Below are 25,128 nucleotides of genomic sequence, written 5' to 3' on the forward strand. Positions count from 1 at the left end.
CTCTTGACCCATATTTTGTCGTATAAGCATTGGTGGTTCAATGGTAGAACACTCGCTTCCCATGCGAGAGATCTGTGTCCGATTCCCAGCCAGTGCAGAATAACTTTAGCTTCAATAAAATGTCCTTTTAAGAGTTTTTTATTTGTTCATCACGTCCATATGCGGCCATTTTGAAATCTCTTGACCTATATTTTGTCGTATAAGCATTGGTGGTTCAATGGTAGAATTCTCGCTTCCCATGCGAGAGATCTGGGTCCGATTCCCAGCCAGTGCAGATTAACTTTCGCTGCAATAAAATGTCTTTTTAAGAGTTTTTTATTTGTTCATCACGTCCATATGCGGCCATTTTGAAATCTCTTGACCTATATTTTGTCGTATAAGCATTGGTGGTTCAATGGTAGAATTCTCGCTTGCCATGCGAGAGATCTGGGTCCGATTCCCAGCCAGTGCAGAATAACTGTTGCTTCAATAAAATGTCCTTTTCAGAGTTTTTTATTTGTTCATCGTGTCCATAGGCGGCTATTTTGAAATCTCTTGCCCTATATTTTTCTGTATCAGCATTGGTGGTTCAATGGTAGAATTCTCGCTTGCCATGCGAGAGATCTGGGTCCGATTCCCAGCCAGTGCAGAATAACTGTTGCTTCAATAAAATGTCCTTTTCAGAGTTTTTTATTTGTTCATCGTGTCCATAGGCGGCTATTTTGAAATCTCTTGCCCTATATTTTTCTGTATCAGCATTGGTGGTTCAATGGTAGAATTCTCGCTTGCCATGCGAGAGATCTGGGTCCGATTCCCAGCCAGTGCAGAGTAACTTTCGCGTCAATAAAATTGTCCTTTTTACAGTTTTTTAATTGTTCATCATGTCCATAGGCAGCCCTTTTGAAATCTCTTGCCCTAAATTTTGTCGTTTAAGCATTGGTGGTTCAATGGTAGACTTCTCGCTTGCCATGCGAGAGATCTGGCTCGATTCCCAGCCAGTGCAGAATAACTTTCGCTTCAATAAAATGTCCTTTTCAGACTTTTTTATTTGTTCATCGTGTCCATAGGCGGCTATTTTGAAATCTCTTGCCCTATATTTTTCTGTATCAGCATTGGTGGTTCAATGGTAGAATTCTCGCTTGCCATGCGAGAGATCTGGGTCCGATTCCCAGCCAGTGCAGAATAACTGTTGCTTCAATAAAATGTCCTTTTAAGAGTTTTTTATTTGTTCATCACGTCCATATGCAGCCATTTTGAAATCTCTTGACCTATATTTTGTGGTATAAGGATTGGTGGTTCAATGGTAGAATACTCGCTTCCCATGCGAGAGATCTGTGTCCGATTCCCAGCCAGTGCAGAATAACTTTAGCTTCAATAAAATGTCCTTTTAAGAGTTTTTTATTTGTTCATCACGTCCATATGCGGCCATTTCGAAATCTCTTGACCTATATTTTGTCGTATAAGCATTGGTGGTTCAATGGTAGAATTCTCGCTTGCCATGCGAGAGATCTGGGTCCGATTCCCAGCCAGTGTAGAATAACTGTTGCTTCAATAAAATGTCCTTTTCAGAGTTTTTTATTTGTTCATCGTGTCCATAGGCGGCTATTTTGAAATCTCTTGCCCTATATTTTTCTGTATCAGCATTGGTGGTTCAATGGTAGAATTCTCGCTTGCCATGCGAGAGATCTGGGTCCGATTCCCAGCCAGTGCAGAATAACTGTTGCTTTAATAAAATGACCTTTTCAGAATTTTTTATTTTTTCATCGTGTCCATAGGCGGCTATTTTGAAATCTTTTGCCCTATATTTTTCTCTATCAGCATTGGTGGTTCAATGGTAGAATTCTCGCTTCCCATGTGAGAGATCTGGGTCCGATTCCCAGCCAGTGCAGAATAACTGTTGCTTCAATAAAATTTCCTTTTAAGAGTTTTTTATTTGTTCATCACGTCCATATGCAGCCATTTTGAAATCTCTTGACCCATATTTTGTCGTATAAGCATTGGTGGTTCAATGGTAGAACACTCGCTTCCCATGCGAGAGATCTGTGTCCGATTCCCAGCCAGTGCAGAATATCTTTAGCTTCAATAAAATGTCCTTTTAAGAGTTTTTTATTTGTTCATCACGTCCATATGCGGCCATTTTGAAATCTCTTGACCTATATTTTGTCGTATAAGCATTGGTGGTTCAATGGTAGAATTCTCGCTTGCCATGCGAGAGATCTGGGTCCGATTCCCAGCCAGTGCAGAGTAACTTTCGTGTCAATAAAATTGTCCTTTTTACAGTTTTTTAATTGTTCATCATGTCCATAGGCAGCCCTTTTGAAATCTCTTGCCCTAAATTTTGTCGTTTAAGCATTGGTGGTTCAATGGTAGACTTCTCGCTTCCCATGCGAGAGAACTGGGTCCGATTCCCAGCCAGTGCAGAATAACTTTAGCTTCAATAAAATGTCCTTTTAAGAGTTTTTTATTTGTTCATCACGTCCATATGCAGCCATTTTGAAATCTCTTGACCTATATTTTGTGGTATAAGGATTGGTGGTTCAATGGTAGAATACTCGCTTCCCATGCGAGAGATCTGTGTCCGATTCCCAGCCAGTGCAGAATAACTTTAGCTTCAATAAAATGTCCTTTTAAGAGTTTTTTATTTGCTCATCACGTCCATATGCGGCCATTTCGAAATCTCTTGACCTATATTTTGTCGTATAAGCATTGGTGGTTCAATGGTAGAATTCTCGCTTGCCATGCGAGAGATCTGGGTCCGATTCCCAGCCAGTGCAGAATAACTGTTGCTTCAATAAAATGTCCTTTTCAGAATTTTTTATTTTTTCATCGTGTCCATAGGCGGCTATTTTGAAATCTTTTGCCCTATATTTTTCTGTATCAGCATTGGTGGTTCAATGGTAGAATTCTCGCTTGCCATGCGAGAGATCTGGGTCCGATTCCCAGCCAGTGCAGAATAACTGTTGCTTTAATAAAATGACCTTTTCAGAATTTTTTATTTTTTCATCGTGTCCATAGGCGGCTATTTTGAAATCTTTTGCCCTATATTTTTCTCTATCAGCATTGGTGGTTCAATGGTAGAATTCTCGCTTCCCATGTGAGAGATCTGGGTCCGATTCCCAGCCAGTGCAGAATAACTGTTGCTTCAATAAAATTTCCTTTTAAGAGTTTTTTATTTGTTCATCACGTCCATATGCAGCCATTTTGAAATCTCTTGACCCATATTTTGTCGTATAAGCATTGGTGGTTCAATGGTAGAACACTCGCTTCCCATGCGAGAGATCTGTGTCCGATTCCCAGCCAGTGCAGAATAACTGTTGCTTCAATAAAATGTCCTTTTCAGAGTTTTTTATTTGTTCATCGTGTCCATAGGCGGCTATTTTGAAATCTCTTACCCTATATTTTTCTGTATCAGCATTGGTGGTTCAATGGTAGAATTCTCGCTTGCCATGCGAGAGATCTGGGTCCGATTCCCAGCCAGTGCAGAGTAACTTTCGTGTCAATAAAATTGTCCTTTTTACAGTTTTTTAATTGTTCATCATGTCCATAGGCAGCCCTTTTGAAATCTCTTGCCCTAAGTTTTGTCGTTTAAGCATTGGTGGTTCAATGGTAGACTTCTCGCTTCCCATGCGAGAGAACTGGGTCCGATTCCCAGCCAGTGCAGAATAACTTTAGCTTCAATAAAATGTCCTTTTAAGAGTTTTTTATTTGTTCATCACGTCCATATGCAGCCATTTTGAAATCTCTTGACCTATATTTTGTGGTATAAGGATTGGTGGTTCAATGGTAGAATACTCGCTTCCCATGCGAGAGATCTGTGTCCGATTCCCAGCCAGTGCAGAATAACTTTAGCTTCAATAAAATGTCCTTTTAAGAGTTTTTTATTTGCTCATCACGTCCATATGCGGCCATTTCGAAATCTCTTGACCTATATTTTGTCGTATAAGCATTGGTGGTTCAATGGTAGAATTCTCGCTTGCCATGCGAGAGATCTGGGTCCGATTCCCAGCCAGTGCAGAATAACTGTTGCTTCAATAAAATGTCCTTTTCAGAATTTTTTATTTTTTCATCGTGTCCATAGGCGGCTATTTTGAAATCTTTTGCCCTATATTTTTCTGTATCAGCATTGGTGGTTCAATGGTAGAATTCTCGCTTGCCATGCGAGAGATCTGGGTCCGATTCCCAGCCAGTGCAGAATAACTGTTGCTTTAATAAAATGACCTTTTCAGAATTTTTTATTTTTTCATCGTGTCCATAGGCGGCTATTTTGAAATCTTTTGCCCTATATTTTTCTCTATCAGCATTGGTGGTTCAATGGTAGAATTCTCGCTTCCCATGTGAGAGATCTGGGTCCGATTCCCAGCCAGTGCAGAATAACTGTTGCTTCAATAAAATTTCCTTTTAAGAGTTTTTTATTTGTTCATCACGTCCATATGCAGCCATTTTGAAATCTCTTGACCCATATTTTGTCGTATAAGCATTGGTGGTTCAATGGTAGAACACTCGCTTCCCATGCGAGAGATCTGTGTCCGATTCCCAGCCAGTGCAGAATAACTGTTGCTTCAATAAAATGTCCTTTTCAGAGTTTTTTATTTGTTCATCGTGTCCATAGGCGGCTATTTTGAAATCTCTTACCCTATATTTTTCTGTATCAGCATTGGTGGTTCAATGGTAGAATTCTCGCTTGCCATGCGAGAGATCTGGGTCCGATTCCCAGCCAGTGCAGAGTAACTTTCGTGTCAATAAAATTGTCCTTTTTAAAGTTTTTTAATTGTTCATCATGTCCATAGGCAGCCCTTTTGAAATCTCTTGCCCTAAATTTTGTCGTTTAAGCATTGGTGGTTCAATGGTAGACTTCTCGCTTCCCATGCGAGAGAACTGGGTCCGATTCCCAGCCAGTGCAGAATAACTTTAGCTTCAATAAAATGTCCTTTTAAGAGTTTTTTATTTGTTCATCACGTCCATATGCGGCCATTTTGAAATCTCTTGACCTATATTTTGTCGTATATGCATTGGTGGTTCAATGGTAGAATTCTCGCTTGCCATGCGAGAGATCTGGATCCGATTCCCAGCCAGTGCAGAATAACTGTTGCTTCAATAAAATGTCCTTTTCAGAGTTTTTTATTTGTTCATCACGTCCATATGCGGCCATTTTGAAATCTCCTGACCTATATTTTGTCGTATAAGCATTGGTGGTTCAATGGTAGAATTCTCGCTTGCCGTGTGAGAGATCTGGGTCGGATTCCTAGCCAGTGCAGAATAACTGTTGCTTCAATAAAATGTCCTTTTCAGAGTTTTTTATTTGTTCATCACGTCCATATGCGGCCATTTTGAAATCTCCTGACCTATATTTTGTCGTATAAGCATTGGTGGTTCAATGGTAGAATTCTCGCTTGCCGTGTGAGAGATCTGGGTCTGATTCCTAGCCAGTGCAGAATAACTGTTGCTTCAATAAAATGTCCTTTTCAGAGTTTTTTATTTGTTCATCACGTCCATATGCGGCCATTTTGAAATCTCCTGACCTATATTTTGTGGTATAAGGATTGGTGGTTCAATGGTAGAATACTCGCTTCCCATGCGAGAGATCTGTGTCCGATTCCCAGCCAGTGCAGAATAACTTTAGCTTCAATAAAATGTCCTTTTAAGAGTTTTTTATTTGCTCATCACGTCCATATGCGGCCATTTCGAAATCTCTTGACCTATATTTTGTCGTATAAGCATTGGTGGTTCAATGGTAGAATTCTCGCTTGCCATGCGAGAGATCTGGGTCCGATTCCCAGCCAGTGCAGAATAACTGTTGCTTCAATAAAATGTCCTTTTCAGAATTTTTTATTTTTTCATCGTGTCCATAGGCGGCTATTTTGAAATCTTTTGCCCTATATTTTTCTGTATCAGCATTGGTGGTTCAATGGTAGAATTCTCGCTTGCCATGCGAGAGATCTGGGTCCGATTCCCAGCCAGTGCAGAATAACTGTTGCTTTAATAAAATGACCTTTTCAGAATTTTTTATTTTTTCATCGTGTCCATAGGCGGCTATTTTGAAATCTTTTGCCCTATATTTTTCTCTATCAGCATTGGTGGTTCAATGGTAGAATTCTCGCTTCCCATGTGAGAGATCTGGGTCCGATTCCCAGCCAGTGCAGAATAACTGTTGCTTCAATAAAATTTCCTTTTAAGAGTTTTTTATTTGTTCATCACGTCCATATGCAGCCATTTTGAAATCTCTTGACCCATATTTTGTCGTATAAGCATTGGTGGTTCAATGGTAGAACACTCGCTTCCCATGCGAGAGATCTGTGTCCGATTCCCAGCCAGTGCAGAATAACTGTTGCTTCAATAAAATGTCCTTTTCAGAGTTTTTTATTTGTTCATCGTGTCCATAGGCGGCTATTTTGAAATCTCTTACCCTATATTTTTCTGTATCAGCATTGGTGGTTCAATGGTAGAATTCTCGCTTGCCATGCGAGAGATCTGGGTCCGATTCCCAGCCAGTGCAGAGTAACTTTCGTGTCAATAAAATTGTCCTTTTTACAGTTTTTTAATTGTTCATCATGTCCATAGGCAGCCCTTTTGAAATCTCTTGCCCTAAATTTTGTCGTTTAAGCATTGGTGGTTCAATGGTAGACTTCTCGCTTCCCATGCGAGAGAACTGGATCCGATTCCCAGCCAGTGCAGAATAACTTTAGCTTCAATAAAATGTCCTTTTAAGAGTTTTTTATTTGTTCATCACGTCCATATGCAGCCATTTTGAAATCTCTTGACCTATATTTTGTGGTATAAGGATTGGTGGTTCAATGGTAGAATACTCGCTTCCCATGCGAGAGATCTGTGTCCGATTCCCAGCCAGTGCAGAATAACTTTAGCTTCAATAAAATGTCCTTTTAAGAGTTTTTTATTTGCTCATCACGTCCATATGCGGCCATTTCGAAATCTCTTGACCTATATTTTGTCGTATAAGCATTGGTGGTTCAATGGTAGAATTCTCGCTTGCCATGCGAGAGATCTGGGTCCGATTCCCAGCCAGTGCAGAATAACTGTTGCTTCAATAAAATGTCCTTTTCAGAATTTTTTATTTTTTCATCGTGTCCATAGGCGGCTATTTTGAAATCTTTTGCCCTATATTTTTCTGTATCAGCATTGGTGGTTCAATGGTAGAATTCTCGCTTGCCATGCGAGAGATCTGGGTCCGATTCCCAGCCAGTGCAGAATAACTGTTGCTTTAATAAAATGACCTTTTCAGAATTTTTTATTTTTTCATCGTGTCCATAGGCGGCTATTTTGAAATCTTTTGCCCTATATTTTTCTCTATCAGCATTGGTGGTTCAATGGTAGAATTCTCGCTTCCCATGTGAGAGATCTGGGTCCAATTCCCAGCCAGTGCAGAATAACTGTTGCTTCAATAAAATTTCCTTTTAAGAGTTTTTTATTTGTTCATCACGTCCATATGCAGCCATTTTGAAATCTCTTGACCCATATTTTGTCGTATAAGCATTGGTGGTTCAATGGTAGAACACTCGCTTCCCATGCGAGAGATCTGTGTCCGATTCCCAGCCAGTGCAGAATAACTGTTGCTTCAATAAAATGTCCTTTTCAGAGTTTTTTATTTGTTCATCGTGTCCATAGGCGGCTATTTTGAAATCTCTTACCCTATATTTTTCTGTATCAGCATTGGTGGTTCAATGGTAGAATTCTCGCTTGCCATGCGAGAGATCTGGGTCCGATTCCCAGCCAGTGCAGAGTAACTTTCGTGTCAATAAAATTGTCCTTTTTAAAGTTTTTTAATTGTTCATCATGTCCATAGGCAGCCCTTTTGAAATCTCTTGCCCTAAATTTTGTCGTTTAAGCATTGGTGGTTCAATGGTAGACTTCTCGCTTCCCATGCGAGAGAACTGGGTCCGATTCCCAGCCAGTGCAGAATAACTTTAGCTTCAATAAAATGTCCTTTTAAGAGTTTTTTATTTGTTCATCACGTCCATATGCGGCCATTTTGAAATCTCTTGACCTATATTTTGTCGTATATGCATTGGTGGTTCAATGGTAGAATTCTCGCTTGCCATGCGAGAGATCTGGATCCGATTCCCAGCCAGTGCAGAATAACTGTTGCTTCAATAAAATGTCCTTTTCAGAGTTTTTTATTTGTTCATCACGTCCATATGCGGCCATTTTGAAATCTCCTGACCTATATTTTGTCGTATAAGCATTGGTGGTTCAATGGTAGAATTCTCGCTTGCCGTGTGAGAGATCTGGGTCTGATTCCTAGCCAGTGCAGAATAACTGTTGCTTCAATAAAATGTCCTTTTCAGAGTTTTTTATTTGTTCATCACGTCCATATGCGGCCATTTTGAAATCTCCTGACCTATATTTTGTCGTATAAGCATTGGTGGTTCAATGGTAGAATTCTCGCTTGCCGTGTGAGAGATCTGGGTCTGATTCCTAGCCAGTGCAGAATAACTGTTGCTTCAATAAAATGTCCTTTTCAGAGTTTTTTATTTGTTCATCACGTCCATATGCGGCCATTTTGAAATCTCCTGACCTATATTTTGTCGTATAAGCATTGGTGGTTCAATGGTAGAATTCTCGCTTGCCGTGTGAGAGATCTGGGTCTGATTCCTAGCCAGTGCAGAATACCTGTTGCTTCAATAAAATGACGTTTTCAGAATTTTTTATTTGTTCATCGTGTCCATAGGCGGCTATTTTGAAATCTTTTGCCCTATATTTTTCTGTATCAGCATTGGTGGTTCAATGGTAGAATTCTCGCTTCCCATGCGAGGGCCAGCCGTGGATAGCTGGCATTCACTGACAGCCAATCAAATTGCAGCTTTATTTTCACAGAAGACCGTGGTTCAATTCCCGGACGGGGAGAAATCTTAATTTATTTTCATTCATTTGCTTTACAACAGAGTGTACACATGAACTGTTTTGTACTTTTTTGTTTGTTTGAGGAAAAATAAGCCTTGTTATCATTGGCCATTTGTGGATACCTGGCACTCACTGACAGCCAATAAATGTGCATCACTGTTGCCACTGTCTAAGGTGCTGAAACACCTTGTCCAAGGCGCTTTAAAGCTATTGTTATTGTGCTTGTTTCAGCACCTTGCACTGAATTGTTCTCCTGGACTCTGGGGCAAAGAGACACATGAATGATGAAGAGCTTTTTTACAAATAAATTAATGTTTACCTCACTTTGCTGTCTGCTGGTTATCACTTCTTTAGTGGAAAGAGTTTGTCCTTTCGCCCTCTCTACACACACCTGGCTGTACTCAGGTGATGTCTCAATATAGTTAACGTACCCCTGACATAATCGTTTGCATCATCATGACAATCATTTTAGCTATTTATCAACATGTAAACAGTATTTCATTATGATCAGCATAAGTTGATGGGTGGTACAATGATTAGAATTCACTCACAGGATGTAATGAAGCTAAAGTTCAAAACCAGTGTAATGGCTTCAAAACTCATTGATGACATGTAGACAGCGTGAATTAGATGTATTTATTAAACACAACAGGGACATTCCATGTTGACTACAGAGTATTGTAAGTCCTGTCTCCTTCAGCATGTCCTTCTGCTCACTGTGTTTATAAAGCAGGAAGTGGAAACCTGCTCCATCGCTTGTCTCCTTCCTGTCTACAAAGGTCCAGCCGGTGAGGACAGCAGGGGCAGAGACGGACAACGTGGCATCTATAAAAACAGAAGACAGAGTACGATAAGTCCTTCTGACCTACAGAATCATACACTTCTGTGGGTAAACATATAATTTAATGTAATAGGACGTGACCTACAAGTTAGTTACTTCTAGTTAATGCTGAATTGTTGGAAAAACTTAAATAATGTTTTGTCTTTGTTGTCTAAGTAATATTGACTTAGACAACAGAGAGACTAACGTGTCTCTCTCACAGAGACACGTTGTGTTCATGGTCTGCTGATAGTCAAGATGTTTGTGTGTCAATGTCCAGATGATCTAGAGTGAACTTGTGAGGTAAATGTGTGTCCTAAGGTGAACAGCATGATGGCATACATTTAAGGATTATTACCATCACTCTGTGTTTCCTAAGGCCTTTTTAATCTTAAGTTTTAATGTTTATCTTCCAGCTACATATTCCAGTCCTTGGGAAGAAGACCTTTGAGTAGCATCAATGCACCGCTTGTTTGTGTCTCCCGCTTGCAAGTATTATTCAATAAATGTGCTGTTTAATGATTTACACTGGTGTCTTTCACAATTATTACTATTGATAGTAAGTTGACGCAAGAAGGTGACTTTACATCTTCACTTTACTGCAGCTGTACACTAGAATGCTCCCTAGATTTAGTCAGAAAACAGTGCACTGGTTTCTAATTGACAACAAGGAAACCACTTTGAAGACTTTGATGAACACTATTTGTGAATATTCTTAGGATGCAAGTATAGAATACACAGTTTACAGCAAACTGGCGGAACTGTAAGTGATTGAGTATCTTCATGTGGTAGAAACAAAGAATTAAAAGAGAGCAAAAGTTTACTCACAGCTCTGCACTTGATGCTTTGAAGGAAAGATGGTCAACTTGGGCCTCCCCAGCTCCTGCTCTTCATCCTTCACTGTGATGTAAACATACAACAATGAACATGTCATTAAATGAACATCTGAAGTGCAAACAAGATGATGTGCATCTCCTTCTGTGTATGGAGGAGCCAGCTTCTTCTGGAGATACACCTGGAGCTTGTGCATCTTCGTACCTGGAGGACAGCTCTTCTTCAGGATGAAGGGTGCAGAGCCGTCATCCCTGCTGTCCCAGATTAATCTGTCACGATGAAGAGCATGACATGTTAATAAGTGTATTGAAGTGTGAAGTAAAGTTCACCTTCTGACCATTAAACTATGTAATAAACAACATAACCATGTTTGCCTGTCTGTTCTCTCATTTCCACACAGATGCAGATATTGTACTACAGTAAGAATATCTATCAACACCACAACCTGCTGTAAATACTGTATTTATAAGTAGAAATCCTTCATTCAAGTAACTTGTTACTTAATCAAAGTCTACAGACAAAAAAGTGAGCATCAAAATAAACCATGAGGATTAAAAACAAAAGTAGCCGCGATGCAATATATATTATACATTATCCTAATCATTGAGGCATTAATGTGCTTACATTTGACTGACTTTAATAAGATCCTCATTTATTAGTTGAGTAATGTTACATCTGTGATATGCAACTAGTAAACAATGCAGCCAAACACAACTAACAGGTGACGTGACACTAACATAAATGCATTTATTGGACGTAACACTTGTATAAAGTACAGTATTTATGGCTAAAGACGTTTTAAAGTTGACTGTTCTAAATACGTTTACAGTATACAATGTTTAAATTGTATAAGCTGAACATCTGGTGAGAATCTATATTAAATAACATACAGCAGCAAACGCTGCGCATTTATCTGAATAATTATTACACATTACATTTAAGGTACTTACAGTTCAGCGTGACTTCCACACAGCGCGAGGTCTGGTAAAGGTGCGCCGTCTCTTCCGTGCTCTTTCCCGGCTAGACTGACGGAGAATGTCCGAAGATACTCTTTACATCCGGGTAATCGCTCGGCCCGCACCACAGCGCCACAGATGGCCAAAGATATATTACATCCGTAGTGGTTTAGCACTACCATAGAGAATGAATGGGATTTGGTTTAGGGATTTTTAGCTAAAGAATTCACGGGTGCAGTGCGAGAGATCTGGGTCCGATTCCCAGCCAGTGCAGAATAACTTTCGCTTCAATAAAATGTCCTTTTAAGAGTTTTTTATTTGTTCATCACGTCCATATGCGGCCATTTTGAAATCTCTTGACCTATATTTTGTCCTATAAGCATTGGTGGTTCAATGGTAGAATTCTCGCTTGCCATGTGAGAGATCTGGGTCCGATTCCCAGCCAGTGCAGAATAACTGTTGCTTCAATAAAATGTCCTTATCAGAGTTTTTTATTTGTTCATCGTGTCCATAGGCGGCTATTTTGAAATCTCTTGCCCTATATTTTTCTGTATCAGCATTGGTGGTTCAAACGGGATCTGACTTTCAAAATAACAACTATCACCGATGGTTCTCCTTTTGGTACCACCAGAGTATGTTCCTTTGGTGCTGAGGCAGACTGTGAGGCGCTGGACAGAGGCAAACGAAGCCATGCAGGACTTCTTGGATTGATGGAATGCGATCCGCAGTGTGGACCTCTTGGGAGGTAATCCACAGCATTACATTACAAAGTTACAGTATAGAATGTTACAAGAGAATTTTACAGTAGAATGTTTTAATAGAATGTTACAGTAAAAAATGTTACAGTATAGAATGTTACAATAGAATGATACATTAGAACGTTTTAATAGAATGTTGCAGTAGAGTGTTACAGCATAGAATGTTACATTAAAGAATGTTACATTACAATGTTACATTATAGAATGTTATAATAGAATATTACAGTAGAATGATACATTAGAATGTCTTAATAGAATGTTGCAGTAAAATGTTACATCATAGAATGTTACAGTATAGAATGTTACAGTAGAATGATACATTAAGACGGTTTAATATAATGTTGCAGTAGAGTGTTACAGCAAAGAATAATACATTAGAATGTTTTAATAGAATGTTGCAGTAAAGTAATTAAATTAGAACCTTTTTATAGAATGTTGCAGTAGAGTGTTACAGTATAGAATGTTACATTAAAATGTTACAGTATAGAATGTTACATCAGAATGTTACAGTAGAATAATTCAACAGAATGTTACAGTAGAATGTTACATTAGAATATTTCAATAGAATGTTGCAGTAGAATGTTACAGTAAAGAATGTTACATTACAATGTTACAGTATAAAATGTTACAGTAGAATGTTACAGTAGAATAGTGCGATAGAATGTTGCAGTAGAATAGTGCGATAGAATGTTACAGTATAGAATGTTACAGTAGAATGTTACAGTAAAATGATAAATTAGAACGTTTTAATAGAATGTTGCAGTATAGAATGTTACATTAGAATGTTATATAAGAATATTACAGTAGAATGATACATTTGAATCTTTCAGTAGAATGTTAAGTTAGAATGTTAATAGAATGTTACATTAGAATGTTTTAATAGAATGTTGCAGTAAAATGTTACAACATAGAATGTTACAGTAAAGAATGTTACAATAGAATGTTACAGTAGAATGATAAATTAGAATGTTACAGTAAAGTAATTAAATTAGAACGTTTTAATAGAATGTTGCAGTAGAATCTTACAGCATAGAATGTTACAGTAGAATGATACATTTGAATAGTTCAGTAGAATGTTACAGTATAGAATGTTAGAATAGAATGTTACAGTAGAATAGTGCGATAGAATGTTGCAGTAGAATAGTGCGATAGAATGTTGAAGTAGAATGTTACAGTATAGAATGTTACAATAGTATATTAAAGCAGAATGATACATTAGCATGTTTCAGTTGAATGCTACAGTAAAGAATGTTACATTAAAATGTTACAGTTTAGAATGTTGCATTAGATGGTTTCAGTAGAATGTTACAGTAAAATGTTAAATTAGAATGTTCTAATAGAATGTTAATATATAAATAAGAATAAATAAAACTCTATTCACATAGTCTGATAACCACTCGGTCCATATTTCCCACCTCTTTACTCCACTAGGAAGTAAAGAGCGGTCATCAATGGCAGAAAGCTTGTGAACTGATTCACGTCTCTGTGCCCGCTTCACGCCCAGTGGGAAATATCACATTTCATCATCGTGGATAGGGAGGCCATACCATTTTGAAACACACTTCTCAAGTCGGAAACTATAGAAATGATCCCTGAAAGTATAGTCTTAGTTTGCTTGAGGATGAAAACGGGATCTGACTTTCAAAATAACAACTATCACCGATGGTTCTCCTTTTGGTACCACCAGAGTATGTTCCTTTGGTGCTGAGGCAGACTGTGAGGCGCTGGACAGAGGCAAACGAAGCCATGCAGGACTTCTTGGATTGATGGACTGCGATCCGCAGTGTGGACCTCTTGGGAGGTAATCCACAGCATTACATTACAAAGTTACAGTATAGAATGTTACAAGAGAATTTTACAGTAGAATGTTTTAATAGAATGTTACAGTAAAAAATGCTACAGTATAGAATGTTACAATAGAATGATACATTAGAACGTTTTAATAGAATGTTGCAGTAGAGTGTTACAGTAGAATGTTACATTGCAAAGTTACAGTATAGAATGTTACAATGCAATTTTACAGTAGAATGTTAATAGAATGTTACATTTGAATGTCTTAATAGAATGTTGCAGTAAAATGTTACATCATAGAATGTTACAGTATAGAATGTTACAGTAGAATTATACATTAGAATGTTACAGTAGAATGATACATTAAGACGGTTTAATAGAATGTTGCAGTAGAGTGTTACAGCATAGATTGTTACAGTATAGAATGTTACATTACAATGTTACAGTATAGAATGTTGCATTAGAATATTACAGTAGAATGATACATTAGAATGTTTTAATAGAATGTTGCAGTAAAGTAATTAAATTAGAACCTTTTTATAGAATGTTGCAGTAGAGTGTTACAGTATAGAATGTTACAGTAAAGAATGTTACATTACAATGTTACAGTAGAATGTTACAGTAGAATAGTGCGATAGAATGTTACAGTATAGAATGTTACAGTAGAATGTTACAGTAAAATGATAAATTAGAACGTTTTAATAGAATGTTGCAATATAGAATGTTACATTAGAATGTTATAATAGAATATTACAGTAGAATGATACATTTGAATCTTTCAGTAGAATGTTAAGTTAGAATGTTAATAGAATGTTACATTAGAATGTTTTAATAGAATGTTGCAGTATAGAATGTTACATTAGAATGTTATAGTAGAATATTACAGTAGAATGATACATTTGAATCTTTCAGTAGAATGTTAGAGTAGAATGTTAATAGAATGTTACATTAGAATGTTTTAATAGAATGTTGCAGCAAAATCTTACATCATAGAATGTTACAGTATAGAATGTTACATTAGAATGTTACAGTAAAGTAATTAAATTAGAACCTTTTAATAGAATGTTGCAGTAGAGTGTTACAGCATAGAATGTTACATTAAAGAATGTTACATTACAATGTTACATTATAGAATGTTACAATGGAATTTTACAGTAGAATGTTAATAGAATGTTACATTAGAATGTCTTAATAGAATGTTGCAGTAAAATGTTACATCATAGAATGTTACAGTATAGAATGTTACAGTAGAATGATACATTAAGACGGTTTAATAGAATGTTGCAGTAGAGTGTTACAGCATAGAATGTTACAGTATAGAATGTTACATTACAATGTTACAGTATAGAATGTTGCATTAGAATATTACAGTAGAATGATACATTAGAATGTTTTAATAGAATGTTGCAGTAAAGTAATTAAATTAGAACCTTTTTATAGAATGTTACAGTAAAGAATGTTTCATTAAAATGTTACAGTATAGGATGTTACATCAGAATGTTACAGTAGAATAATTCAACAGAATGTTACAGTAGAATGTTACATTAGAATATTTCAATAGAATGTTGCAGTAGAATGTTACATTACAATGTTACAGTATAAAATGTTACAGTAGAATGTTACAGTAGAATAGTGCGATAGAATGTTGCAGTAGAATAGTGCGATAGAATGTTACAGTATAGAATGTTACAGTAGAATGTTATAATAGAATATTACAGTAGAATGTTAAGTTAGAAGGTTAATAGAATGTTACATTAGAATGTTTTAATAGAATGTTGCAGTAAAATGTTACATCATAGAATGTTACAGTTAAGAATGAATGTTACAGTATAGAATGTTACATTAGAATGTTACAGTAAAGTAATTAAATTAGAACCTTTTAATAGAATGTTACAGTAAAATGGTACATCATAGAATGTTACAGTAAAGAATGTTACATTACAATGTTACATTAGAATGTTACAGTAAAGTAATTAAATTAGAACCTTTTAATAGAATGTTACAGTAAAGTAATTAAATTAGAACCTTTTAATAGAATGTTGCAGTAGAGTGTTACAGCATAGAATGTTACAGTTAAGAATGTTACAGTATAGAATGTTACATTATAGAATGTTATAATAGAATATTACTGTAGAATGATACATTAGAATGTTTCAGTAGAATGTTACATTGCAAAGTTACAGTATAGAATGTTACAATGGAATTTTACAGTAGAATGTTAATAGAATGTTACATTTGAATGTCTTAATAGAATGTTGCAGTAAAATGTTACATCATAGAATGTTACAGTATAGAATGTTACAGTAGAATTATACATTAGAATGTTACAGTAGAATGATACATTAAGACGGTTTAATAGAATGTTGCAGTAGAGTGTTACAGCATAGGATGTTACAGTATAGAATGTTACATTACAATGTTACAGTATAGAATGTTGCATTAGAATATTACAGTAGAATGATACATTAGAATGTTTTAATAGAATGTTGCAGTAGAGTGTTACAGTATAGAATGTTACATTAAAATGTTACAGTATAGAATGTTACATCAGAATGTTACAGTAGAATAATTTAACAGAATGTTACAGTAGAATGTTACATTAGAATATTTCAATAGAATGTTGCAGTAGAATGTTACAGTAAAGAATGTTACATTACAATGTTACAGTAAAAAATGTTACAATAGAATGTTACAGTAGAATGATAAATTAGAATGTTACAGTAAAGTAATTAAATTAGAACGTTTTAATAGAATGTTGCAGTAGAATCTTACAGCATAGAATGTTACAGTAGAATGATACATTTGAATAGTTCAGTAGAATGTTACAGTATAGAATGTTAGAATAGAATGTTACAGTAGAATAGTGCGATAGAATGTTGGAGTAGAATAGTGCAATAGAATGTTGAAGTAGAATGTTACAGTATAGAATGTTACAATAGTATATTACAGCAGAATGATACATAAGAATGTTTCAGTTGAATAATTCAACAGAATGTTACAGTAGAATGTTACATTAGAATATTTCAATAGAATGTTGCAGTAGAATGTTACAGTAAAGAATGTTACATTACAATGTTACAGTATAAAATGTTACAGTAGAATGTTACAGTAGAATAGTGTGATAGAATGTTGCAGTAGAATAGTGCGATATAATGTTACAGTATAGAATGTTACAGTAGAATGTTACAGTAAAATGATAAATTAGAACGTTTTAATAGAATGTTGCAGTATAGAATGTTACATTAGAATGTTATAATAGAATATTACAGTAGAATGATACATTTGAATCTTTCAGTAGAATGTTAAGTTAGAATGTTAATAGAATGTTACATTAGAATGTTTTAATAGAATGTTGCAGTAAAATGTTACAACATAGAATGTTACAGTAAAAAATGTTACAATAGAATGTTACAGTAGAATGATAAATTAGAATGTTACAGTAAAGTAATTAAATTAGAACGTTTTAATAGAATGTTGCAGTAGAATCTTACAGCATAGAATGTTACAGTAGAATGATACATTTGAATAGTTCAGTAGAATGTTACAGTATAGAATGTTAGAATAGAATGTTACAGTAGAATAGTGCGATAGAATGTTGCAGTAGAATAGTGCGATAGAATGTTGAAGTAGAATGTTACAGTATAGAATGTTACAATAGTATATTACAGCAGAATGATACATTAGCATGTTTCAGTTGAATGCTACAGTAAAGAATGTTACATTAAAATGTTACAGTTTAGAATGTTGCATTAGATGGTTTCAGTAGAATGTTACAGTAAAATGTTAAATTAGAATGTTCTAATAGAATGTTAATATATAAATAAGAATAAATAAAACTCTATTCACATAGTCTGATAACCACTCGGTCCATATTTCCCACCTCTTTACTCCACTAGGAAGTAAAGAGCGGTCATCAATGGCAGAAAGCTTGTGAACTGATTCACGTCTCTGTGCCCGCTTCACGCCCAGTGGGAAATATCACATTTCATCATCGTGGATAGGGAGGCCATACCATTTTGAAACACACTTCTCAAGTCGGAAACTATAGAAATGATCCCTGAAAGTATAGTCTTAGTTTGCTTGAGGATGAAAACGGGATCTGACTTTCAAAATAACAACTATCACCGATGGTTCTCCTTTTGGTACCACCAGAGTATGTTCCTTTGGTGCTGAGGCAGACTGTGAGGCGCTGGACAGAGGCAAACGAAGCCATGCAGGACTTCTTGGATTGATGGACTGCGATCCGCAGTGTGGACCTCTTGGGAGGTAATCCACAGCATTACATTACAAAGTTACAGTATAGAATGTTACAAGAAAATTTTACAGTAGAATGTTTTAATAGAATGTTACAGTAAAAAATGCTACAGTATAGAATGTTACAATAGAATGATACATTAGAACGTTTTAATAGAATGTTGCAGTAGAGTGTTACAGTAGAATGTTACATTGCAAAGTTACAGTATAGAATGTTACAATGCAATTTTACAGTAGAATGTTAATAGAATGTTACATTTGAATGTCTTAATAGAATGTTGCAGTAAAATGTTACATCATAGAATGTCACAGTATAGAATGTTACAGTAGAATTATACATTAGAATGTTACAGTAGAATGATACATTAAGACGGTTTAATAGAATGTTGCAGTAGAGTGTTACAGCATAGAATGTTACAGTAAAGAATGTTACATTACAATGTTACAGTATAAAATGTTACAGTAGAATGTTACAGTAGAATAGTGTGATAGAATGTTGCAGTAGAATAGTGCGATAGAATGTTACAGTAGAATGTTACAGTAAAATGATAAATTAGAACGTTTTAATAGAATGTTGCAGTATAGAATGTTACATTAGAATGTTATAATAGAATATTACAGTAGAATGATACATTTGAATCTTTCAGTAGAATGTTAAGTTAGAATGTTAATAGAATGTTACATTAGAATGTTTTAATAGAATGTTGCAGTAAAATGTTACAACATAGAATGTTACAGTAAAAAATGTTACAATAGAATGTTACAGTAGAATGATAAATTAGAATGTTACAGTAAAGTAATTAAATTAGAACGTTTTAATAGAATGTTGCAGTAGAATCTTACAGCATAGAATGTTACAGTAGAATGATACATTTGAATAGTTCAGTAGAATGTTACAGTATAGAATGTTAGAATAGAATGTTACAGTAGAATAGTGCGATAGAATGTTGCAGTAGAATAGTGCGATAGAATGTTGAAGTAGAATGTTACAGTATAGAATGTTACAATAGTATATTACAGCAGAATGATACATTAGCATGTTTCAGTTGAATGCTACAGTAAAGAATGTTACATTAAAATGTTACAGTTTAGAATGTTGCATTAGATGGTTTCAGTAGAATGTTACAGTAAAATGTTAAATTAGAATGTTCTAATAGAATGTTAATATATAAATAAGAATAAATAAAACTCTATTCACATAGTCTGATAACCACTCGGTCCATAGTTCCCACCTCTTTACTCCACTAGGAAGTAAAGAGCGGTCATCAATGGCAGAAAGCTTGTGAACTGATTCACGTCTCTGTGCCCGCTTCACGCCCAGTGGGAAATATCACATTTCATCATCGTGGATAGGGAGGCCATACCATTTTGAAACACACTTCTCAAGTCGGAAACTATAGAAATGATCCCTGAAAGTATAGTCTTAGTTTGCTTGAGGATGAAAACGGGATCTGACTTTCAAAATAACAACTATCACCGATGGTTCTCCTTTTGGTACCACCAGAGTATGTTCCTTTGGTGCTGAGGCAGACTGTGAGGCGCTGGACAGAGGCAAACGAAGCCATGCAGGACTTCTTGGATTGATGGACTGCGATCCGCAGTGTGGACCTCTTGGGAGGTAATCCACAGCATTACATTACAAAGTTACAGTATAGAATGTTACAAGAGAATTTTACAGTAGAATGTTTTAATAGAATGTTACAGTAAAAAATGCTACAGTATAGAATGTTACAATAGAATGATACATTAGAACGTTTTAATAGAATGTTGCAGTAGAGTGTTACAGTAGAATGTTACATTGCAAAGTTACAGTATAGAATGTTACAATGCAATTTTACAGTAGAATGTTAATAGAATGTTACATTTGAATGTCTTAATAGAATGTTGCAGTAAAATGTTACATCATAGAATGTCACAGTATAGAATGTTACAGTAGAATTATACATTAGAATGTTACAGTAGAATGATACATTAAGACGGTTTAATAGAATGTTGCAGTAGAGTGTTACAGCATAGAATGTTACAGTAAAGAATGTTACATTACAATGTTACAGTATAAAATGTTACAGTAGAATGTTACAGTAGAATAGTGTGATAGAATGTTGCAGTAGAATAGTGCGATAGAATGTTACAGTAGAATGTTACAGTAAAATGATAAATTAGAACGTTTTAATAGAATGTTGCAGTATAGAATGTTACATTAGAATGTTATAATAGAATATTACAGTAGAATGATACATTTGAATCTTTCAGTAGAATGTTAAGTTAGAATGTTAATAGAATGTTACATTAGAATGTTTTAATAGAATGTTGCAGTAAAATGTTACAACATAGAATGTTACAGTAAAAAATGTTACAATAGAATGTTACAGTAGAATGATAAATTAGAATGTTACAGTAAAGTAATTAAATTAGAACGTTTTAATAGAATGTTGCAGTAGAATCTTACAGCATAGAATGTTACAGTAGAATGATACATTTGAATAGTTCAGTAGAATGTTACAGTATAGAATGTTAGAATAGAATGTTACAGTAGAATAGTGCGATAGAATGTTGCAGTAGAATAGTGCGATAGAATGTTGAAGTAGAATGTTACAGTATAGAATGTTACAATAGTATATTACAGCAGAATGATACATTAGCATGTTTCAGTTGAATGCTACAGTAAAGAATGTTACATTAAAATGTTACAGTTTAGAATGTTGCATTAGATGGTTTCAGTAGAATGTTACAGTAAAATGTTAAATTAGAATGTTCTAATAGAATGTTAATATATAAATAAGAATAAATAAAACTCTATTCACATAGTCTGATAACCACTCGGTCCATATTTCCCACCTCTTTACTCCACTAGGAAGTAAAGAGCGGTCATCAATGGCAGAAAGCTTGTGAACTGATTCACGTCTCTGTGCCCGCTTCACGCCCAGTGGGAAATATCACATTTCATCATCGTGGATAGGGAGGCCATACCATTTTGAAACACACTTCTCAAGTCGGAAACTATAGAAATGATCCCTGAAAGTATAGTCTTAGTTTGCTTGAGGATGAAAACGGGATCTGACTTTCAAAATAACAACTATCACCGATGGTTCTCCTTTTGGTACCACCAGAGTATGTTCCTTTGGTGCTGAGGCAGACTGTGAGGCGCTGGACAGAGGCAAACGAAGCCATGCAGGACTTCTTGGATTGATGGACTGCGATCCGCAGTGTGGACCTCTTGGGAGGTAATCCACAGCATTACATTACAAAGTTACAGTATAGAATGTTACAAGAAAATTTTACAGTAGAATGTTTTAATAGAATGTTACAGTAAAAAATGCTACAGTATAGAATGTTACAATAGAATGATACATTAGAACGTTTTAATAGAATGTTGCAGTAGAGTGTTACAGTAGAATGTTACATTGCAAAGTTACAGTATAGAATGTTACAATGCAATTTTACAGTAGAATGTTAATAGAATGTTACATTTGAATGTCTTAATAGAATGTTGCAGTAAAATGTTACATCATAGAATGTCACAGTATAGAATGTTACAGTAGAATTATACATTAGAATGTTACAGTAGAATGATACATTAAGACGGTTTAATAGAATGTTGCAGTAGAGTGTTACAGCATAGAATGTTACAGTAAAGAATGTTACATTACAATGTTACAGTATAAAATGTTACAGTAGAATGTTACAGTAGAATAGTGTGATAGAATGTTGCAGTAGAATAGTGCGATAGAATGTTACAGTAGAATGTTACAGTAAAATGATAAATTAGAACGTTTTAATAGAATGTTGCAGTATAGAATGTTACATTAGAATGTTATAATAGAATATTACAGTAGAATGATACATTTGAATCTTTCAGTAGAATGTTAAGTTAGAATGTTAATAGAATGTTACATTAGAATGTTTTAATAGAATGTTGCAGTAAAATGTTACAACATAGAATGTTACAGTAAAAAATGTTACAATAGAATGTTACAGTAGAATGATAAATTAGAATGTTACAGTAAAGTAATTAAATTAGAACGTTTTAATAGAATGTTGCAGTAGAATCTTACAGCATAGAATGTTACAGTAGAATGATACATTTGAATAGTTCAGTAGAATGTTACAGTATAGAATGTTAGAATAGAATGTTACAGTAGAATAGTGCGATAGAATGTTGCAGTAGAATAGTGCGATAGAATGTTGAAGTAGAATGTTACAGTATAGAATGTTACAATAGTATATTACAGCAGAATGATACATTAGCATGTTTCAGTTGAATGCTACAGTAAAGAATGTTACATTAAAATGTTACAGTTTAGAATGTTGCATTAGATGGTTTCAGTAGAATGTTACAGTAAAATGTTAAATTAGAATGTTCTAATAGAATGTTAATATATAAATAAGAATAAATAAAACTCTATTCACATAGTCTGATAACCACTCGGTCCATAGTTCCCACCTCTTTACTCCACTAGGAAGTAAAGAGCGGTCATCAATGGCAGAAAGCTTGTGAACTGATTCACGTCTCTGTGCCCGCTTCACGCCCAGTGGGAAATATCACATTTCATCATCGTGGATAGGGAGGCCATACCATTTTGAAACACACTTCTCAAGTCGGAAACTATAGAAATGATCCCTGAAAGTATAGTCTTAGTTTGCTTGAGGATGAAAACGGGATCTGACTTTCAAAATAACAACTATCACCGATGGTTCTCCTTTTGGTACCACCAGAGTATGTTCCTTTGGTGCTGAGGCAGACTGTGAGGCGCTGGACAGAGGCAAACGAAGCCATGCAGGACTTCTTGGATTGATGGACTGCGATCCGCAGTGTGGACCTCTTGGGAGGTAATCCACAGCATTACATTACAAAGTTACAGTATAGAATGTTACAAGAGAATTTTACAGTAGAATGTTTTAATAGAATGTTACAGTAAAAAATGCTACAGTATAGAATGTTACAATAGAATGATACATTAGAACGTTTTAATAGAATGTTGCAGTAGAGTGTTACAGTAGAATGTTACATTGCAAAGTTACAGTATAGAATGTTACAATGCAATTTTACAGTAGAATGTTAATAGAATGTTACATTTGAATGTCTTAATAGAATGTTGCAGTAAAATGTTACATCATAGAATGTCACAGTATAGAATGTTACAGTAGAATTATACATTAGAATGTTACAGTAGAATGATACATTAAGACGGTTTAATAGAATGTTGCAGTAGAGTGTTACAGCATAGAATGTTACAGTAAAGAATGTTACATTACAATGTTACAGTATAAAATGTTACAGTAGAATGTTACAGTAGAATAGTGTGATAGAATGTTGCAGTAGAATAGTGCGATAGAATGTTACAGTAGAATGTTACAGTAAAATGATAAATTAGAACGTTTTAATAGAATGTTGCAGTATAGAATGTTACATTAGAATGTTATAATAGAATATTACAGTAGAATGATACATTTGAATCTTTCAGTAGAATGTTAAGTTAGAATGTTAATAGAATGTTACATTAGAATGTTTTAATAGAATGTTGCAGTAAAATGTTACAACATAGAATGTTACAGTAAAAAATGTTACAATAGAATGTTACAGTAGAATGATAAATTAGAATGTTACAGTAAAGTAATTAAATTAGAACGTTTTAATAGAATGTTGCAGTAGAATCTTACAGCATAGAATGTTACAGTAGAATGATACATTTGAATAGTTCAGTAGAATGTTACAGTATAGAATGTTAGAATAGAATGTTACAGTAGAATAGTGCGATAGAATGTTGCAGTAGAATAGTGCGATAGAATGTTGAAGTAGAATGTTACAGTATAGAATGTTACAATAGTATATTACAGCAGAATGATACATTAGCATGTTTCAGTTGAATGCTACAGTAAAGAATGTTACATTAAAATGTTACAGTTTAGAATGTTGCATTAGATGGTTTCAGTAGAATGTTACAGTAAAATGTTAAATTAGAATGTTCTAATAGAATGTTAATATATAAATAAGAATAAATAAAACTCTATTCACATAGTCTGATAACCACTCGGTCCATATTTCCCACCTCTTTACTCCACTAGGAAGTAAAGAGCGGTCATCAATGGCAGAAAGCTTGTGAACTGATTCACGTCTCTGTGCCCGCTTCACGCCCAGTGGGAAATATCACATTTCATCATCGTGGATAGGGAGGCCATACCATTTTGAAACACACTTCTCAAGTCGGAAACTATAGAAATGATCCCTGAAAGTATAGTCTTAGTTTGCTTGAGGATGAAAACGGGATCTGACTTTCAAAATAACAACTATCACCGATGGTTCTCCTTTTGGTACCACCAGAGTATGTTCCTTTGGTGCTGAGGCAGACTGTGAGGCGCTGGACAGAGGCAAACGAAGCCATGCAGGACTTCTTGGATTGATGGACTGCGATCCGCAGTGTGGACCTCTTGGGAGGTAATCCACAGCATTACATTACAAAGTTACAGTATAGAATGTTACAAGAGAATTTTACAGTAGAATGTTTTAATAGAATGTTACAGTAAAAAATGCTACAGTATAGAATGTTACAATAGAATGATACATTAGAACGTTTTAATAGAATGTTGCAGTAGAGTGTTACAGTAGAATGTTACATTGCAAAGTTACAGTATAGAATGTTACAATGCAATTTTACAGTAGAATGTTAATAGAATGTTACATTTGAATGTCTTAATAGAATGTTGCAGTAAAATGTTACATCATAGAATGTCACAGTATAGAATGTTACAGTAGAATTATACATTAGAATGTTACAGTAGAATGATACATTAAGACGGTTTAATAGAATGTTGCAGTAGAGTGTTACAGCATAGAATGTTACAGTAAAGAATGTTACATTACAATGTTACAGTATAAAAT

At 35.1% G+C, this 25,128-nt stretch overlaps 36 non-coding genes across 36 annotated transcripts; 30 read left to right on the forward strand and 6 right to left on the reverse strand.

The window, feature by feature from the left end:
- The first annotated feature begins 26 nt into the window (after nt 1-26).
- Nucleotides 27-97, forward strand: trnag-ccc (transfer RNA glycine (anticodon CCC)). Its single transcript has one exon. It is a non-coding gene; the product is annotated as a tRNA-Gly (tRNA).
- A 106-nt stretch (nt 98-203) lies between these two features.
- trnag-ccc (transfer RNA glycine (anticodon CCC)) lies at nt 204-274 on the forward strand. The gene has a single exon. It is a non-coding gene; the product is annotated as a tRNA-Gly (tRNA).
- A 106-nt stretch (nt 275-380) lies between these two features.
- On the forward strand, nt 381-451 carry trnag-gcc (transfer RNA glycine (anticodon GCC)). Its single transcript has one exon. It is a non-coding gene; the product is annotated as a tRNA-Gly (tRNA).
- A 106-nt stretch (nt 452-557) lies between these two features.
- On the forward strand, nt 558-628 carry trnag-gcc (transfer RNA glycine (anticodon GCC)). The gene has a single exon. It is a non-coding gene; the product is annotated as a tRNA-Gly (tRNA).
- A 106-nt stretch (nt 629-734) lies between these two features.
- Nucleotides 735-805, forward strand: trnag-gcc (transfer RNA glycine (anticodon GCC)). Its single transcript has one exon. It is a non-coding gene; the product is annotated as a tRNA-Gly (tRNA).
- A 283-nt stretch (nt 806-1,088) lies between these two features.
- Nucleotides 1,089-1,159, forward strand: trnag-gcc (transfer RNA glycine (anticodon GCC)). The gene has a single exon. It is a non-coding gene; the product is annotated as a tRNA-Gly (tRNA).
- A 460-nt stretch (nt 1,160-1,619) lies between these two features.
- trnag-gcc (transfer RNA glycine (anticodon GCC)) lies at nt 1,620-1,690 on the forward strand. Its single transcript has one exon. It is a non-coding gene; the product is annotated as a tRNA-Gly (tRNA).
- A 106-nt stretch (nt 1,691-1,796) lies between these two features.
- Nucleotides 1,797-1,867, forward strand: trnag-ccc (transfer RNA glycine (anticodon CCC)). Its single transcript has one exon. It is a non-coding gene; the product is annotated as a tRNA-Gly (tRNA).
- A 106-nt stretch (nt 1,868-1,973) lies between these two features.
- trnag-ccc (transfer RNA glycine (anticodon CCC)) lies at nt 1,974-2,044 on the forward strand. The gene has a single exon. It is a non-coding gene; the product is annotated as a tRNA-Gly (tRNA).
- A 106-nt stretch (nt 2,045-2,150) lies between these two features.
- trnag-gcc (transfer RNA glycine (anticodon GCC)) lies at nt 2,151-2,221 on the forward strand. Its single transcript has one exon. It is a non-coding gene; the product is annotated as a tRNA-Gly (tRNA).
- A 461-nt stretch (nt 2,222-2,682) lies between these two features.
- trnag-gcc (transfer RNA glycine (anticodon GCC)) lies at nt 2,683-2,753 on the forward strand. Its single transcript has one exon. It is a non-coding gene; the product is annotated as a tRNA-Gly (tRNA).
- A 106-nt stretch (nt 2,754-2,859) lies between these two features.
- On the forward strand, nt 2,860-2,930 carry trnag-gcc (transfer RNA glycine (anticodon GCC)). Its single transcript has one exon. It is a non-coding gene; the product is annotated as a tRNA-Gly (tRNA).
- A 106-nt stretch (nt 2,931-3,036) lies between these two features.
- On the forward strand, nt 3,037-3,107 carry trnag-ccc (transfer RNA glycine (anticodon CCC)). Its single transcript has one exon. It is a non-coding gene; the product is annotated as a tRNA-Gly (tRNA).
- A 106-nt stretch (nt 3,108-3,213) lies between these two features.
- On the forward strand, nt 3,214-3,284 carry trnag-ccc (transfer RNA glycine (anticodon CCC)). The gene has a single exon. It is a non-coding gene; the product is annotated as a tRNA-Gly (tRNA).
- Nucleotides 3,285-3,390: 106 nt separating this feature from the next.
- trnag-gcc (transfer RNA glycine (anticodon GCC)) lies at nt 3,391-3,461 on the forward strand. The gene has a single exon. It is a non-coding gene; the product is annotated as a tRNA-Gly (tRNA).
- A 461-nt stretch (nt 3,462-3,922) lies between these two features.
- On the forward strand, nt 3,923-3,993 carry trnag-gcc (transfer RNA glycine (anticodon GCC)). Its single transcript has one exon. It is a non-coding gene; the product is annotated as a tRNA-Gly (tRNA).
- Nucleotides 3,994-4,099: 106 nt separating this feature from the next.
- trnag-gcc (transfer RNA glycine (anticodon GCC)) lies at nt 4,100-4,170 on the forward strand. Its single transcript has one exon. It is a non-coding gene; the product is annotated as a tRNA-Gly (tRNA).
- A 106-nt stretch (nt 4,171-4,276) lies between these two features.
- Nucleotides 4,277-4,347, forward strand: trnag-ccc (transfer RNA glycine (anticodon CCC)). The gene has a single exon. It is a non-coding gene; the product is annotated as a tRNA-Gly (tRNA).
- A 106-nt stretch (nt 4,348-4,453) lies between these two features.
- On the forward strand, nt 4,454-4,524 carry trnag-ccc (transfer RNA glycine (anticodon CCC)). The gene has a single exon. It is a non-coding gene; the product is annotated as a tRNA-Gly (tRNA).
- Nucleotides 4,525-4,630: 106 nt separating this feature from the next.
- trnag-gcc (transfer RNA glycine (anticodon GCC)) lies at nt 4,631-4,701 on the forward strand. Its single transcript has one exon. It is a non-coding gene; the product is annotated as a tRNA-Gly (tRNA).
- Nucleotides 4,702-5,693: 992 nt separating this feature from the next.
- On the forward strand, nt 5,694-5,764 carry trnag-gcc (transfer RNA glycine (anticodon GCC)). Its single transcript has one exon. It is a non-coding gene; the product is annotated as a tRNA-Gly (tRNA).
- Nucleotides 5,765-5,870: 106 nt separating this feature from the next.
- On the forward strand, nt 5,871-5,941 carry trnag-gcc (transfer RNA glycine (anticodon GCC)). Its single transcript has one exon. It is a non-coding gene; the product is annotated as a tRNA-Gly (tRNA).
- A 106-nt stretch (nt 5,942-6,047) lies between these two features.
- trnag-ccc (transfer RNA glycine (anticodon CCC)) lies at nt 6,048-6,118 on the forward strand. Its single transcript has one exon. It is a non-coding gene; the product is annotated as a tRNA-Gly (tRNA).
- A 106-nt stretch (nt 6,119-6,224) lies between these two features.
- On the forward strand, nt 6,225-6,295 carry trnag-ccc (transfer RNA glycine (anticodon CCC)). Its single transcript has one exon. It is a non-coding gene; the product is annotated as a tRNA-Gly (tRNA).
- Nucleotides 6,296-6,401: 106 nt separating this feature from the next.
- On the forward strand, nt 6,402-6,472 carry trnag-gcc (transfer RNA glycine (anticodon GCC)). The gene has a single exon. It is a non-coding gene; the product is annotated as a tRNA-Gly (tRNA).
- A 461-nt stretch (nt 6,473-6,933) lies between these two features.
- On the forward strand, nt 6,934-7,004 carry trnag-gcc (transfer RNA glycine (anticodon GCC)). Its single transcript has one exon. It is a non-coding gene; the product is annotated as a tRNA-Gly (tRNA).
- A 106-nt stretch (nt 7,005-7,110) lies between these two features.
- On the forward strand, nt 7,111-7,181 carry trnag-gcc (transfer RNA glycine (anticodon GCC)). The gene has a single exon. It is a non-coding gene; the product is annotated as a tRNA-Gly (tRNA).
- Nucleotides 7,182-7,287: 106 nt separating this feature from the next.
- On the forward strand, nt 7,288-7,358 carry trnag-ccc (transfer RNA glycine (anticodon CCC)). The gene has a single exon. It is a non-coding gene; the product is annotated as a tRNA-Gly (tRNA).
- Nucleotides 7,359-7,464: 106 nt separating this feature from the next.
- On the forward strand, nt 7,465-7,535 carry trnag-ccc (transfer RNA glycine (anticodon CCC)). The gene has a single exon. It is a non-coding gene; the product is annotated as a tRNA-Gly (tRNA).
- Nucleotides 7,536-7,641: 106 nt separating this feature from the next.
- On the forward strand, nt 7,642-7,712 carry trnag-gcc (transfer RNA glycine (anticodon GCC)). Its single transcript has one exon. It is a non-coding gene; the product is annotated as a tRNA-Gly (tRNA).
- Nucleotides 7,713-13,595: 5,883 nt separating this feature from the next.
- On the reverse strand, nt 13,596-13,811 carry LOC134133047 (small nucleolar RNA U3). The gene has a single exon (XR_009957176.1). It is a non-coding gene; the product is annotated as a small nucleolar RNA U3 (small nucleolar RNA).
- A 4,040-nt stretch (nt 13,812-17,851) lies between these two features.
- LOC134133058 (small nucleolar RNA U3) lies at nt 17,852-18,067 on the reverse strand. The gene has a single exon (XR_009957187.1). It is a non-coding gene; the product is annotated as a small nucleolar RNA U3 (small nucleolar RNA).
- A 1,390-nt stretch (nt 18,068-19,457) lies between these two features.
- LOC134133060 (small nucleolar RNA U3) lies at nt 19,458-19,673 on the reverse strand. Its single transcript, XR_009957189.1, has one exon. It is a non-coding gene; the product is annotated as a small nucleolar RNA U3 (small nucleolar RNA).
- Nucleotides 19,674-21,063: 1,390 nt separating this feature from the next.
- Nucleotides 21,064-21,279, reverse strand: LOC134133066 (small nucleolar RNA U3). The gene has a single exon (XR_009957195.1). It is a non-coding gene; the product is annotated as a small nucleolar RNA U3 (small nucleolar RNA).
- A 1,390-nt stretch (nt 21,280-22,669) lies between these two features.
- LOC134133061 (small nucleolar RNA U3) lies at nt 22,670-22,885 on the reverse strand. The gene has a single exon (XR_009957190.1). It is a non-coding gene; the product is annotated as a small nucleolar RNA U3 (small nucleolar RNA).
- Nucleotides 22,886-24,275: 1,390 nt separating this feature from the next.
- On the reverse strand, nt 24,276-24,491 carry LOC134133067 (small nucleolar RNA U3). The gene has a single exon (XR_009957196.1). It is a non-coding gene; the product is annotated as a small nucleolar RNA U3 (small nucleolar RNA).
- Nucleotides 24,492-25,128: the final 637 nt, after the last annotated feature.

The sequence above is a fragment of the Pungitius pungitius genome, chromosome 12 (assembly GCF_949316345.1).
Source record: "Pungitius pungitius chromosome 12, fPunPun2.1, whole genome shotgun sequence".
Lineage (NCBI taxonomy): Eukaryota > Metazoa > Chordata > Actinopteri > Perciformes > Gasterosteidae > Pungitius > Pungitius pungitius.